This window comes from Callorhinchus milii, unplaced genomic scaffold (genome assembly GCF_018977255.1).
Source record: "Callorhinchus milii isolate IMCB2004 unplaced genomic scaffold, IMCB_Cmil_1.0 Scaffold27, whole genome shotgun sequence".
Lineage (NCBI taxonomy): Eukaryota > Metazoa > Chordata > Chondrichthyes > Chimaeriformes > Callorhinchidae > Callorhinchus > Callorhinchus milii.
This window is the reverse complement of record NW_024704768.1, coordinates 358,833-375,429: the sequence shown is the minus strand read 5'-3', so window position 1 is coordinate 375,429 and position 16,597 is coordinate 358,833. Positions and strand designations below refer to the sequence as shown.

At 44.7% G+C, this 16,597-nt stretch overlaps 1 protein-coding gene and 1 pseudogene across 1 annotated transcript in view; one reads left to right on the top strand and one right to left on the bottom strand.

Annotated features, from left to right (window-relative positions):
* cdk4 (cyclin-dependent kinase 4) overlaps nt 1-16,597 on the bottom strand; it is an 80,154-nt gene that overhangs the window by 14,529 nt on the left and 49,028 nt on the right. Inside the window, exon 2 of the mRNA XM_042344171.1 lies at nt 4,033-4,166. The gene's annotated coding sequence lies outside the window, so the exon portion shown is untranslated. The remainder of the gene's footprint in view (nt 1-4,032; nt 4,167-16,597) is intronic.
* On the top strand, nt 6,591-15,921 carry LOC121850915 (annotated as a pseudogene).

Below are 16,597 nucleotides of genomic sequence, written 5' to 3'. Positions count from 1 at the left end.
GTGACCGAAGTTGACCTGCAAGATTGCATTCCAGGACTTTGTCAAGGAAGGGCAAGGTTGGAGATGGGATGGTCATGTGAGAGATTAGAGGGTTTGAGGGTAGGGTTTGAGGAGGGGGTGATGACATTGTGGAGTCCTGTAGCTCAGTGGTTAGAGCACTCGCTTTGCAAGTGAGAGACCTGAGTTCATTTCCAGGCAGAGGGCGAAACCTCGGGCAAGTTTCCTTACTCCACACAGAGCCTAATAATAATCCCTCCAAAACCAAAAACAATAATAAAATTGGCATTTTCAATCTACGACTGTTTGTGGGACATTGCTGTGCGCGATTGGCTGCCGCGTTCGCCCACAAATTTACAGTCAATTCACTTTACAGTGTGTTCTGTGAAGCGCTTTGGGACGTCCTCCCAACGTGAAAAGCGCTATATCAAATGCAAGGATTATTATTATTATTATCAGTTTTCAGGGGGAGTGGAACAGAGCCCGAGGAGAGACTGGTTGACCATGTCAGCCAGCGGGGGGGAGAGAAAGGGGAGTTGAGTGACCAGCAGCTGGATGGGGAGGGGGTCGAGGCAGCAGGTGGTGAACTTCATCTGGGTAATTGTGGTCGAGAGGGAGGAGGGAGAGATGGGGGCAAAGGAGTGGGGAGTGGTAGGAGCCGTGGCAGAGGGAAAGGCAGTGTGGATGGTCTGGGTGGGGTGGAAGGGGAAATAGCGGGGAGGACGATGCAGCCAAGCAGATGTTTTCAATCTTTGAAGCGAAGAAGTCTACGACCTCTTTACACTTGGTGTAAGTGAGTTAATGTTTCAGGTCGATGACCTTTCGTCTCCGACCTGAAACGTTAACTCACTTTCCTCTCTCCATAGATGCTGCCTGACCTGCTGCGTGTTCCCAGCGACTTCTGTTTTTATTCCACAAATATCAGCTCAGCTTCTTGGCTAAGAACAGCCGACCCCCTGGTTAAAAAGATGACTGCCTCCCTCGCCTTCTGTGCTACCTATTTCCCTTTGTGTTTGATGATGGTAACTTACCACTTCGCCTATTGGCAGTTTAGTTGGAGATTACAGCGTGTGACTGATGCATGTATTGGCTTTTTGGCAATGAGACTCCCCTCCGCTGGCCAACACGGTCAACCGGTCTCTCCTCAGGCTCTGTTCCACTCCCCCTGAAAACTGCTGTCATCACCTCCCCACCCATTAAGGCAACGGATTAACACATTGAATGTGATGATGGCATTCCTTCTGACATACAAGCACTGTGTTACAATCACAACCCAGTTCTTCATTCAGAGAGTTACGGGTGGAAAATTCTAACCAGCAACAGAACAACTTTTTTAACCAGTTCAATTCTCTTTAGAGATGACTTTATTGATTGAGCTTCAACAACGATAAGAACAAATAGATAGGTGAGCTAAGGAAAGCTGTTGCTGCTGTTAGCAATACTGGATGTTGGGGTAATGAATCATTTGAGCACTGACATGCTTGTATAATGCAGAAATAGAGGTTCAGCTTCTGCACCGTATACTATAGTGTATTGCAGCTAGAATCTTTACAGCATTGAAACAGCAAAACACATGTCCCCTTAAATTTTCGCCACTAAAAATTTACTGCATTAATTCAATGCAAGTTAAAAAACGGGAATGAGATTGAACAAGTCTCTCACCTTATTTTATGGGTAACTATATAACACAGTGGTTTTGACTCTCGCCAATGAAGAAACCTTCTATAAATAATGCCTCCTATATAACACACCACTTAATATATCGTCTGGGGACTAGGCTGGATCCAGGGAGATATTTTGTGAGTCCATGCTGGGAATACTGTAGAATACATAAATGACCCACATTCACAAACTCAGGTCGTCAAATGTCCAGTTGATAGCAAGCTAGGGAAAACTGTGGAATCAGGAGAGGAAGGCATAATCTTACAAAGGGGCTGATCACTGGCAAATGAAGTTCAATACAGATAAATGTAAAATACTGCATGTAGGGAGTAAAATAGGTGGCACATGTCATCTGACTGGTGAGAAGTTAAAAGAGGATTTGTCAGTTAGGTTAGCATCAGGGATATGAGCACTGGGCTTAGTTTCTCTGCTACTAACATCCTGCAGACCTTCACTATAGCAACAGGAAGGTTCAGTCAGTCATGTCCAAAGCTAAAGGAGAAAATCCTTCCCTCTCCCCCCATGTCTTTCTGATAATTTTCTCTTTCCAGTGCATATGACCCCTGCTGTTGTCCTGCTGTTTTTGTTATTCTCTGCAGGATATTAAGAGAGAGCAATCTTGGTGCATCCCCTGCTCCTAAGCCCTTTGAGCTGGACTGGGGAATTATTCAACATATTGACACAGTATATATCCCTGTTTACATCTCTGTATCCTCAAGAAAACATCCAAAACAATGCAAGAAGAACTTGATTAGGGCAGATTTGATATACTGTAATACGTACCCGGTACAAGAAGAATATAAAGGTATTGGAAAATGTGCAGCCTAGATTCATTAAGATGGTACCAGGGGTTTCAATTGTGATAAGAGACTTGAAAAAATAGGGCCTTTTGCACGGAAGCTGAGAATATCAAGCAATGACCATGAAGGGCCATATACACACGGTAAATACAATAGATTACTTCCACTGGTCAGTGAGTCAGTATTGAGAGATCATAATGTTAGATAATTCCAAAAGGAATTAAACAGAAGTTAGATTCTTTACAGAAGGTGGTTGGAATGTCTGCTAAACTTGTGGAGTCCTGTAGCTCAGTGGTTAGAGCACTCGCTTTGCAAGTGAGAGACCTGAGTTCAATTCCAGGCAGAGGGCGAAACCTCGGGCAAGTTTCCTTACTCCACACAGAGCCTAATAATAATCCCTCCAAAACCAAAAACAATAATAAATTGGTCATTTTCAATCTACGACTGTCTGAGGGACATTGCTGTGCGCAATTGGCTGTCGCGTTCGCCCACAAATATACAGTCAATTCACTTTACAATGTGTTCTGTGAAGCGCTTTGGGATGTCCTCCCGTCGTGAAAAGCGCTATATCAAATGCAAGGATTATTATTATTATTATTATAAACTGCACTAGCTCTGAGATCCCAGACACAAAGTCAGGCTAAAATGTCACAGAATTTTTTTTGTTGCAAGTCATTTCATGGAGCACCCCCAGGATGTTGACTTAAATCGATTACAGATGAGTATCCAAAACAGCTTCACTTTGAGAAAAAGAGGAAACTGAAATTAACAAAATCCCTGAGCACCCAGACCCACAATAATAATGAAGCAGTGATCTGAAGCCTGAAAACGTATTCCAACAGTAAAGATTTTACATATTCATTAAAGAAGGAAGGATTAACATCAAATTGCGTCAGAGTAAGTCCGTCCAGTGCTTCTGTCTGCATTTAAATGCTAATTTTCAGTTCTGAGGCTAGACATTTACAGTTTATTTTAAAATTATTTCCTCATGGTGCTCCAGATGTGCTCTATGAATCACAATTTTTTTCCTGTCTTTTTAAATCTTTTCCAACATTTCCTTTCTCTCTGTTTTGGTCCTTGTTGATCGTCTCCCAGCTTTACTGGCTAATTCTCATTGATTGCTGCACTTATGTACCAGGGAGGGAGATATTATCTGGAGTGCAGCTCCATGTAGCAGTTAAAATATTATTCATGAACCACACAATGGCCAATGTTTTGGTTTTATTTAAGTAGATGAGAGAATACTATAAGTCCCACCTTTGAACCATTTGTGTGTCATGCCATCATGTACAGTGGGCATCCTAATGGCTTCTTGCAGTGACACTCAGTGATAATTACAACTGGATTGAAGCCATTTTGCCAACTAGCTTTCTTATGCACTGGGAATAAGATGGGAATTAAACTTCTTATGGCAATCAAACCAAAAAGTAATTCAGCTCCATTAAAAAATGCCAACCAATTCTGAAAATCACAGCAACATCAAGAACATTTCAGCTGAAAATCTGTAAACTTGTAAAATCAACCAAAGTAACAAGCAGGAACATTCGCCATGAGAGGGAAAACAATATCTTACCTGAATGAGCACAGGTCATGTGAATCTTAATGTATGTTTGACCCGGTCTGTTTAGTGAGCTTCTCTGCAATAATGCTTTCTGCTGGTTGAGATGTTCTGCATCAATCATGGAACGACCTCAGATGATTTCTTTCCTTATCAGTGGAATAGAAGTAGAAGTCATTTTGTTCAAAGGGACAGTAACAGGATTTCACTCACAGTACAACTTAGTTAGCCAATAATTCAGATTGGCCACTATATTGCAACACATTTTTGAATACAAAATTGAACTGTTATAACTTAGAATGATGAGTCTTAATTTAAATTTAATGAGAGTGCGGGGAGGGAGGGAGAGCACGTAGGATGATTTGTTTTGGTCAGACTAAGTGCAAGCCACCTATGTAGAGAAAATTCCCTTTGTGTGAAATGTGGAATGTGGAATTCCATTCTGCATGGAATGTGTAATCTCTCCGGAGAGGGACACACCACACCCTGTTTATTTCATTCTGTAAAGGTACAACTTGCCAAGAGCCAAGGTTTGCTTTGAGGTATTGCTGGAGTTTAACCGGCTAAAAGTGCAGAGGTTGTCATTGAAAGCACTGTCTGGCAAGCTTGCACTTTAGGTCTAGGTCTATTTTATCTGTTCGGCATAGAGTTATCAGGAGTTGAATGGCAAAAATTCCTGCCCCCAGAAAGCAGTCTGCCCCTCCAAATCCTGCTGATGATCCAGGCTGACTGGTTATCATCAGTAGTGGAGTACTACTCCAATGCACTGACTCAGGATCCTTACAACCACGACCTCCTCATAGCATACTTGGAAAACAAAAATACATTTGTAAAGCCCCTTTCACGTCAGGAGGACGTCGCGAGGTGCTGGGACTTGTTATAATTCAGACTGTTGCCAACAGAGAGTTGATTCAATTCCGACACTCTATTGCCAAACACATTAGCTTAGAGCCAGCTCAGCCCCAAGGAGACCCCATGTACTACCCTACCCCGCTCCTGAAGAGCAGAGTTGCTGCTCTCAGTAGGCTCAAACCTATGCTTGTTGGAGGTCATTGACTTCCGACAAGCATAGGTTTGAGCCTTCACAAGGTGGATAGCAGACATGCAAGCTTCCTAGTTAGAAACACAACCTAGCATTGCCATTATCCTCCTGCAACTTATCTCTCTACATACCAATGAAGGTGGCTATCAGACTTAATAAAATAATAATCCTTGCATTTGATATAGCGCCTTATCACATCATTGAGACAACAACAACAACAAGATTCCATTTATTGAGCGCCTTTCACGTCGGGAGGACGTCCCAAGGCGCTGTACAGTTGGGTCAGGACCTGAGCATTGGGGAAATGGTCAGGGTGAGGGGAGGGAAGGGAGGGAGCAAGGAGGGGGGAAATGGTCAGGGTGAGGGGAGGGAAGGGAGGGAGCGAGGAGGGGGGAAATGGTCAGGGTGAGGGGAGGGAAGGGAGGGAGCGAGGAGGGGGTAGAGAGTCGAGAGGGGAGCTGAAGGCTCGGTCAAAGAGAACGTTTCAAAGCGCTTCACAAAATACACTGTAATGTGAATTGACTGTATATATTTTGTGGGTGAAATGCGGCAGCCGATTGCACAAGCAGTGTCCCACAAACAGTCGTGGATTGAGTGACCAATTTTTTTTTGAAGGAATTATTACTCCTGGAAAGGCGATTTGCCAATCGACTAATAACCGGGTTCCTACTTACTGCTGGGTAAATAGAGACGTGTGGAGTAAGGAAACTTGCCCAATGTTTCACCCTGCCGGGAATTGAACCCAGGTCTCTTGCTTGTGAAGGCGAGTGCTCTAACCACTGAGCTACAGTCAATTCACTTTACAGTACATTCTGTGAAGCACTTTGACGGTCTCAATGATGTGATATGGCGCTATATCAAATGCAAGGATTATTATTATACAGCTTCACCAAATTTACAGGTTTGAGTGTGGATTGGGAAAATGCAACAAGGGTTAATGGGAGCAAGCGATCTGATTCTGTATTGATTTGCCTTTACAGCAATACTACAGTATTATGTCATGGAACAGTGAGCAGACTCTTTCAGTGCCACAACTGAGCTGGCTAATCATTTAGGAGGAGCAAATTAACCCCTTAACACCAGGTCATTGCACCATAAATCTTAATATTTTGATGGGAATAATGATCTAGGGCCTGACAGTACCAAAATATTCAGCATCTCAGGCAGTTTTAAAAAGATTCACCCAGTGTTGTACATCTGGCATTCTCAGTTTCTGTCAGTAGAGGACCTTAGTGAGCTACGTAAATAATAATATTCCCTTTAGCAAAAACAATTAGTATTGCAGCATTTCAGTTTGTTCTCATGAGTTCCATGAAATTGATAATAACATTTCCTTAAAATTTTGGGCTCTGGACTTGTAGACGTGTCACTCCTGCATTCATATAATATGAAGAAGGTCCTCAGAAGTCACCTGGAATATATTTGCAGTGCTCAGTGCCACAATATCGTAACATATTTCTGAATGAAAATGAAAAATTAACCTGCTATAACTTCGACTAAGTCTTAATTTCAGTGCAATGAGGATGCAAACCGAGAGGGAGGAAGAGCATGCAGGATGATTTGTCAACCAAAGTCTGACTCCAAAGTCTGAATATCAAAACCAGTGCATCAAGGGGCAATTCTTTGTTGCTTAGTACATGTTTTTCTTAGTCTGGTTTGTGTTGTGTTTTTTACAGGGTGAGCTGCTGAGCCCGTGCCGGTGTTCTGGCTCTGTACGTTGCACACACCAGCCGTGCCTAATCAGATGGATTAGCGAGCGAGGCTCATGGAGCTGTGAGCTGTGTTACTTTAAGTACCAGGTCCTAGCAATCAGCACAAAGAACCCACTGCAGGTAAGCAAGAGACTCTGCCAAAATCGTGGAGAGGGGCAAAACACTGATTTAATGTGCATCAGGTATATATGGTTATAAGCAGGTGCAAATTGTTTCTTATGCCCCTCTACAGTTTTAGTATGGTTTCTTGTCTTAAATTACAATGGGTCACTCAGCTCATTATCCTTTAGGTATTGATTTAAAAACTGATAATATGTCTAAAACTATATATTTCCTTGGTGGGGTATCGTTTTGAGTGAACTGGCTGTGAGGGGGCTGGGCTGGAAATGCTAGTTTGTCTGCAATAACATTGTTCATGGTTGACCAGTCTATATGACTCATAACATAACATGTAGGAGCAGGAGTTGGCCATTCGGCCCTTCGAGCCTCTGCACCGCCATTCAATCTTCTAATCTAACTCCAGCTAATAACACTGCCTTACCCCCATATCCCCCACCTCCCCACCCCAGCCAGCCTCCCCCCCCCCCGCCTTACCCCCATATCCCCACCTCCCCACCCCAGCCAGCCTCCCCCTCCCCCTCCCCCCCGCCTTACCCCCATATCCCCCACCTCCCCACCCCAGCCAGCCTCCCCCTCCCCCCCCGCCTTACCCCCATATCCCCCACCTCCCCACCCCAGCCAGCCTCCCCCCGCCTTACCCCCGCCTTACCCCCCGCCTTACCCCCATATCCCCCACCTCCCCACCCCAGCCAGCCTCCGCCTCCCCCCGCCTTACCCCCATATCCCCCACCTCCCCACCCCAGCCAGCCTCCCCCCCCCGCCTTACCCCCATATCCCCCACCTCCCCACCCCAGCCAGCCTCCTCCCCGCCTTACCCCCATATTCCCCACCCCCCACCCCAGCCAGCCTCCCCCCCGCCTTATCCCCATATCCCTTAATCCCTTTTGCAATAAGAAATCTATCTCTCTCAGTCTTGAATATGTTCAAGGACTGAGCGTCAACAGCCCTTTGGGGTAGTGAGTTCCATACATTCACTGCCCTTTGAGTGAAGAAGTTCTTCCTCAACTCAGTGCGAAAGGGCTGCCTCTGATTTTAAGGTTGTGACCCCTGGTTTTAGTTTCTCCAACCAGGGGAAACAATCTCCCACTATCTACTCTATCATGCCCTTTGATGATCTTATAGGTTTCTATAAGATCCCCTCTAATTCTTCTATATTCTAGAGAATATAGGCCCAAATTGGTCAGCCTATCCTCGTAACTCATCCCCTTCATCCCTGGTACTAACCTAGTAAATCTACGCTGCACCCCTCCAAGGCAAGTACATCCTTCCTTAAATAAGGAGACCAAAACTGCACACAGTATTCCAGGTGTGGTCTCACCAGGGCCCTATACAGTTGCAGCAAGACTTCCCTACTCTTATACTCTAATCCTTTCATAATGAATGCTAACATACCGTTCGCCTTCCTAATTGCTGCTGCACCTGCAGACTAACTTTCTGTGATTGGTGTACAAGGACACCCAAGTCCCTCTGGACGCTAACACATTCCAATCTCTCCCCTTCTAAAAAATAACCCGCTCTACTGTTTTTGCTACCTAGGTGGATGACTTCGCACTTCCCTACATTATACTTCATCTGCCACCTACCTGCCCAATCACCTAACCTATCTATGTCTCGCTGCATTTTTTTAATGTCGTCCTCTGTGTTGACACTTCCTCCTAGTTTTGTGTCATCCGCGAATTTAGATATATTAACTTCGATGTCCTCATCTAGATCGTTGATGTAGATGGTAAATAGCTGAGGCCCAAGGACTGATCCTTGTGGCACTCCACTAGTCACATCCCGCCAATCTGAAAAGGACCCGTTTATCCCTACTCTTTGTTTCCTACCCGTTAACCATTCCCCAATCCACGTTAATATGCTCCCCCAATTCCATGGGCCCTTATCTTTTGGACTAACCTTTTATGCGGCACCTTATCGAATGCCTTCTGGAAGTCCAAATAGACCACATCCACTGATTCACCCTTATCTAGTTTACTGGAAATATCCTCAAAAAACTCTATGAGATTTGTCAAACATGACTTCCCTTTTGTAAAGCCATGTTGACTTGGCCTAATTATATTGTGCCCTAAATACCGCACTACCACATCCTTAATCAATGATTCTAAAATTTTCCTATCACTGATGTGAGACTAACTGGCCTATAGTTCCCCATCTTTTCCTTTCCACCTTTTTTAAATAGTGGTGTGACATTTGCGATCTTCCAATCCATGGGGACTGTTCCAGAATCCAAGGAATTTTGGAAGATCAGACATAAGGCCTCCACTATCTCATAAGCTCCTCTTTTAAAACCCTGGGATGCAAGCCATCCGGACCAGGGGATTTGTCACTTTTTAGTGCTAACAGTTTCCCTAGCACCAATTCTCTACTAATGAAAATTTCCCTAAGTTGCTCCCTGTCCTTATCCCTTTGGTGCATCTCTATTGTTGGCAGACTTGTTGTGTCTTCTAGGGTGAAGACAGATGCAAAGTACCCATTTAGGGACTCTGCCATGTCCTTATCCCCCATTACAACTTCTCCCGTCTCTGACTGAAGTGGACCTACATTTACCCTCACAGCCTATTCCTCTTAATATATTTGTAAAAACTTTTACAATCAGACTTAATGTTCCTACGCTTACCCTCATACTCCTTTTTCTCGCTCTTAATGAGTTTTTTAGTTTTATTTTGCTGGTTTCTAAAACTCTCCCAATCTTCAGATTTGCTGCTTTTCTTGGCAGTTTTATAAGCCTTTTCTTTTAATTTGATGCTTTCCCTAACTGCTCTAGTTAGCCACGGATGAATTGCTTTCCCTGTGGTACTCTTATTCCGCAAGGGAATATGCGACCGCTGAGAATTTTGCACTACATCCTTAAATATTTGCCACTGTTGGTCTACATTTTTACCTCTTAATCTTATTCTCCAGTCTATTTTACCTAAATCTTTCCTCATACCTCATGAGACTTGGAGATAATAATAATAATAATAATAATCCTTGCATTTGATATAGCGCTTTTCACATCTATTCGACGTCTCAAAGCGCTTCACAGAATAGACTGTAAAGTGAATGACTGTAAATTTGTGGGTGAAACGCGGCAGCCAATTGCGCACAGCAGCGTCCCACAGACAGTCGAGGATTGAAGTGATCAATTTATTATTTTCTTTTCGTGAGGGATTATTATTAGGCGTGTGGAGTAAGGAAATTTGCCCAAGGTTTCACCCTGCTGGGAATCAAACCCAGGTCTCTTGCTTGAGAGGCGAGTGCTCTAACCACTGAGCTATAGGAGTCCACAAATATTCTAAGGAATTCTAAAATTGGCACAAAAAAGATCTTTTCTCTATCCCAAAAGTCAATGGACGCACCTCTGATAATTCAGCACTCACTAGACATTTCACTGCACTGTCAGTCTAGACATAGATATGGTCATATTCTCAATTTTGAAACCCAAATCTCTCAGTGCTACTGGACATGTGCTGGGAAACTATCAATGCTTTGTACCAGTGACTATATCCATCACTCCCCCAATAATTAACTCTCAATCTCACTAGCTCTAATGCCACTGCCCAGTCATTATAATACACATTAAAGCACTAAATTTCCATTTAGAATTTTTTTATCATTGTTTGCCATGGAAGTTTTCCCAATTCGTTCAAAGATCAAAGTAGGGTTCCCCATAACAACAACAATAAAATTATATTTGTATAGCGCCTTTCATGTCGGAAGGAAGTCCCAAAGCACTGGACAATCAGTGTTGCGGACCCAGGATGACGGTCGGGATCGGGGAGGGTGGATGGCAGTGGGGAAGGAGGGTGATCGAAGGCATGGTTGAAGTGGAGGGTCTTGAGACGGGTCTTGAAGGAGGCAAGAGAGGGGAGTAGCTGCTAGATGGAGTTCCGGGGGGGGGGGGGGCAGAGTGGTTGAAGGCCCGCCCGCCAATGGTGGGGTGAGTAAGGTGGGGGACGTGTAGCAGGCTGGAGCCCACTGAGCGGAGGGAGCGGGCAGATTGGTAGGGGGTTAGGAGGTCACAGAATTAGAGGGGAGCAAGGCCAAGGAGGGCTTTGAAGATGGAAACCAGGATCTTGAACTCCGTGACCCCATCTCCTCCACTCTTGCCCGACTCCATTGGCTCCCTATCCTTTAGAGGATGCAGTTCAAGATCCTGGTCCTCACCTACAAAGCCCTCCATGGCCTCGCCCCACCCTACCTCTGTGACCTCCTAACCCCTACCAACCCGCCCGCTCCCTCCGCTCAGCCGGCTCTGGCTGCTCCATGTAACCCAACCCACCCGCCCCACCATTGGGGCCACTCTGCCCCCAACCTCTGGAATTCCATCCCCCAATCACTCCGCCTCGCCCCCTCCTTAGGCTCCTTCAAGTTCCGCCTCAAAACCCTCCTCTTCGACCATACCATCAGTCATCCCCCCCCTCTCGACTCTCTTCCCCCTCCTCGCTCCCTCCCTTCGCTCCCCTCACCCTGACCATTTCCCCCCTCCTTGCTCCCTCCCTTCCCTCACCCTGACCATTTCCCCCCAATGCTCGGGTCATGACCCAACTGTGCAGCGCCTTGGGACGTCCTCCTGACGTGAAAGGCGCTTTATAAATGGAATCTTGTTGTTGTTGTTGTTCCCCTCCCTTCTCCCCCCTGACCCCAGCTCGGGTCCGAAATGCTGTACACTGTCCAGTGCCTTGGGACGTCCTCCCGACGTGAAAGGCGCTATACAAATGTAATCTTGTTATTGTTGTTGTTGTTGAACTGTATCCTCTGTGTGATGGGAAACCAGTGGAGTCGGCGAGGATGGGGGCGATAGGGTCACGGAGCCTGGTGTGGGAGAGGATACGGGCTGCACAGTTCTGGATGATCTGCAGCCTATGGAGGGAGGAGTTGGGGATGCTGACAAGCAGGGAGTTTGCGTAGTCGAGCCTGGATGTTATGAATGCAAGATGTTATGAATCCAATCTTGAACCAGTTGACAGATCACTTTTCAGGGTCACTTGATGATGCAGTCAGTTTGTTCGCTAAAGCTAGAGAACATTTAGTTTCTGCGCTTACATTATAAGCAAAGAACATAAAGCTTGCTAGTGTGAATAGATAGCAAAAGCCAAACTCCTGAAATGATAATTTCTTGTGATATTCCAGTCAAATTAGAAAACTGTGAATTGCAAAGTGTTGAACTTTAATGCTTTTTCCTTTCTCTATCCCCCTTATATTTCCAACTGTCTCATATCTTGCAACCCCTTCTTGTTTCTTCTCTTTGTTTCTCTCTCTTCAATTCTGTCTCTTTCTTTCTCATATTATCTAATTTAATGAGTGTTTCTTGGTCACTTCTCTCTCATGTTTCTTTCTTTTTCCACTCCCACTCATTGCTTCTCTTTCAGTGGCAAGCAATCTCCCTGACGGTGATTGAGAAAGTGCAGATAGCTGCCATCATCCTTGGTTCCCTCTTCCTAATTGCTAGCATCTCCTGGTTGATCTGGTCCTCCCTCAGTCCATCGGCAAAGTGGCAGAGACAGGACCTGCTCTTTCAGATCTGTTACGGCATGTATGGCTTCATGGACATCGTCTGCATTGGTAAGTGTTTATGTGCGAAGTAACAAGCTTCAGATGCAAGTCTCCACAATGCTGGATTCCACCTCACACAATGGCACCTTGTCATTTCCAGCTGAGCAGTTGCTAAAGGCTTTAGAGTTGGTCTCCTTTCTCACTTCTGTGGTGCACTTCATCAGACGAGGAACCACACTGTGTGGATTGGGTCAGCACTGAACAGACCATACATTTATTTGTGTTGGTTAAACTCTGTCCAAAATGTGCAATGTCGTGTATTTTGATTTATATCACAACCTTTAGAAAAACACAATCATAGTCACAGGCTGCCAAGATAGGAGCAGTAATACGTCATAACGATAGATTACTGCTCTGTAGAACCGGGCTCTCAGCCAGAAGATATGATTTTCAATCACAGCCACAAGCCATTCTACCATCGTGTGGCATCTGACAAAGGAAAAGACTGTGGAAGTATCCTTTCTCCATCCCCACAATGTACCTTGTGCTGTGTCAGTCAAGAAACAGAATCTGCAGTGTACATGATTTCAGCAACCTTTAGTAATAAGAGTGCTAATGTTCTGGGTATCTGTCAGTTGAGCATAAGACACAGCACAAGAAGTTTCTGGGTTTGGAACCCAGTGGGTCACAGTAATTCACCCTTTTATGAGTGATATAATGAATGCCTTGTCCACCCTAGGGAAAAGCCTGGCCTGGTTTGTGCCACAGTAGGCCAAGCACTGTTGATTGGAGTCCTGTAGCTCAGTGGTTAGAGCACTTGCTTTGCAATTGAGAGACCTGAGTTCAATTCCCGGCAGAGGGCGAAACCTCGGGCAAGTTTCCTTACTCCACACAAAACTGGCCCTTCACACTGTTTGTACCTCAGGAGGGAAACCTGGAGCAGATAACTTGGTTTAATTCTTTCCACTCTGCATCGTGTAAAAAAACTGGGTGTGAGTTTTTAATGCTGTTGAAGAGCTGGTTACATAGTGAACATGGTTGTACCATCTTTGAATGGTACAATGGGTGTACCATTGAGCTTTCAATGGGTTGAAGAATACTGAGCCCAGTATGATTCCCTCTCACTGTCTTCATACTGCAGTGAGTGAGACACTGCTCCTAACTGGTACTGGCTTAACTCCGACCAACACTGTATCTCTCCCAGCAAAGTACCACCAAAATCAGAGCAAACAGCAATTCAACAAAAGCATAATTTATCATAAAACAACAACAAGATTACATGTGTATAGCACCTTTCACGTCGGGATGACATCCCATGGTGCTGGACAGTATAGCATTTCATACCCGAGCTGGGGTCAGGGAGGGAGAGGGAGGGGAAGGGGGTGGCCGATGGCATGGTCGAAGAGGAGGGTTTTGAGGCTAAGGAGGGGCGAGGTGGAGTGACTGGGGGATGGAATTCCAGAGGTTGGGGCAGAGTGGCTGAAGGCTCTCCCGCCAATGGTGGGCGGGTGGGTCGGGGGACGTGGAGCAGCCAGAGCCGGCTGAGCGGAGGGAACGGGAGCATTGGTTAGGAGGTCACAGAGGTAGGGTGGGGCGAGGCCATGGAGGGCTTTGTAGGTGAGGACCAGGATCTTGAACTGGATCCTCTGAAGGATAGGGAACCAATGGAGTCGGGCGAGAGTGGGGGAGATGGGGTCATGGAGTTTGGTGCAGGAGAGGATAAGGTGTTCAAAGGAGGGGAAGGTTCCGGAGGAGTAAGGGGAAAGGCCAAGGGGGAACCGGAAGATGAGAGCCACATCACCGCCATGGCGATTAGGCCGTAGGGTTTGGTGAAAGGTGTAACCTGGAGGTGTGGCCTCGACTAGTGGGAAGGTGTCGTCTGGGGTAAACAGCAGTAAACGTAGCATGAAAAGACCTTGTTCTTGTTGGGTGTCTCAGTCCAGTGCAGCTCAAACAGCTGTGAGCTCTGGTTCCTTAACCCTGACATAGATCATAGATCTCATACACTGAAGGGAAGCAGTGAATATAATTGTGTGGAGAAGGAAAAGTGGCAAAATACAACGGTAATAAGCAGCAAATTAGACAAGAGTAAAGGCCAGCAAAATAATATGGATGTTTAACAAAAAAGCATTTGAAAGAACATCTACCCTCCTGTTGTTAATAATAATAATCCTTGCATTTGATACAGCGCCTTATCACGTCTTCTAGACGTCTCCAAGCGCTTCACAGAATATACTGTAAAGTGAATTGACTGTATATTTTGCAGGCGAAACGCGGTTATACTAAATAGGTTTGAATTTTCATCGAATGTGCAGAGCTTCACACAAAACCTGTTAAAGGTCTGAGAAACAGGTCCAGCTGAATGTAACAGGCTATGCCTACAGCTCCGTGAAGTGTTGGAATGTCTCCTAAAATCACATTTAGATTGTACGGGCATCAAAACTCAGCAATTCCTTTCAGAATCAGATTCCTTTTTCGAGTTTGCATCATCCTATTCGTTGTGCTGTTTCTAGCTCCTTTAAACCAGAAGAGATATGAAATGAAATATTAAAGCCAATTGAAACTTTTTTGGGGCCAGCCGGATGTCTGACACATGCGGAAACCAATCACAAATGCTTAAGGGTAACCAAACCAAACTAAGAATTCCATGCTTCCCACCTACACATGGAAATCCCATAGATTGTTGGAATGGAATACGCTCTCTCTCCTAAGCAGTGATAATAGACACAGTATACAGAATTGAAATTCTGAGTTCAAAAAATGTAAATGCTCTTTTTCAGGTCTCATTATTCATGAGGGATCATCTGTGTATCGAATCTTCAAGCGCTGGCAAGCGGTTAATCAGCAATGGAAGGTACTGAACTATGAAAAATCCAAGGATCTTGGGAAGCCATTAGTGCGGCTATCAACAAGGCCGGGGGAAGGAATTCACGGACAAACCACTCATCAAACAATGACAGGAGTTCCAGGAGCACCCAGCGCACCGGAACCATTTTGAACCATCACTGTGGATACACTATTCTGCACATTCTCAGCCACTTCAGGCCTAACGACCATCGGAACAGTAACAACTCAAACAGAGAACTGGTCATGCGTGTTACAACAGTGTGAATCCAAATAAAAGTCCATATTGTCATGTAAACCACTGAGGAAGCTGAAACCCATGGGGAATACACAGGCCAAAAGCAAATGTATCATTGCTGGATTTCAAAAGAAAGTTATTTGAGGCTCACCGATGACAAACTTGTTTGTAATCTACAGCAGCCTTGGCATGTTGGACTACACTGGGTGCAAAGCCTCAAACTCCATTCCTGGAAATCACCAACATTTTTTTACATTTTTTAAAATCTTAAGTTGAAGACAAGTTTTTGAAACTCTAGACCCAGCATTTTTATAAAAAAAACACAAAAATAAACAAAAATCCCCGGAGGGCAATGGAACACAAGATGGTTTGTTTAAAACTGGCAAAGAAAGGCGTACCATAAAAGAAGATCAGTTCCGAAGTGCTGTGGGATGTTGGCAATAAATTATCTGTACAGTTCACCTTTAAGTTAATGCATGAGAGTATGTTTTTTTCTCCTCCCATCTCCATCTGGGAGAAAAGTAATTTATATGCAAATGGTGGACTGCAAATAAATTTCTGTTTTTTAGGAACTGTTGGAGTTTCAGTGCGAATCACACACAGAACAGATGTTGGTGCTTTATTTATACTGGCATTCTACCTCTGTATCCCACAGAGTGTATTGTAATATGTACACCAGTCTCGCAGCTCTATATCACACAATATATTATTGCATATAGAGTAGTCTCTCACACCTGGATCACAGAGAAAAATAATAATAATAATAATAACAATCCTTGCATTTGATATCATAATAATAATAATAATAATCCTTGCATTTGATATAGCGCTTTTCACGTCGGGAGGACGTCCCAAAGCGCTTCACAGAAACACTGTAAAGTGAATTGACTGCATATTTGTGGGCGAACGCGGCAGCCAATTGCGCACAGCAATGTCCCACAAACAGTCGTGGATTGAAAATGACCAATTTATTATTGTTTTGGTTTTGAAGGGATTATTATTAGGCTCTGTGTGGAGTAAGGAAACTTGCCCAAGGTTTCGCCCTGTCTGGAATTGAACTCAGGTCTCTCACTTGCAAAGCGAGTGCTCTAACCACTGAGCTACAGGACTCCACGATATAGCTACTATGCTGTTGAGAATGTTTCTTAA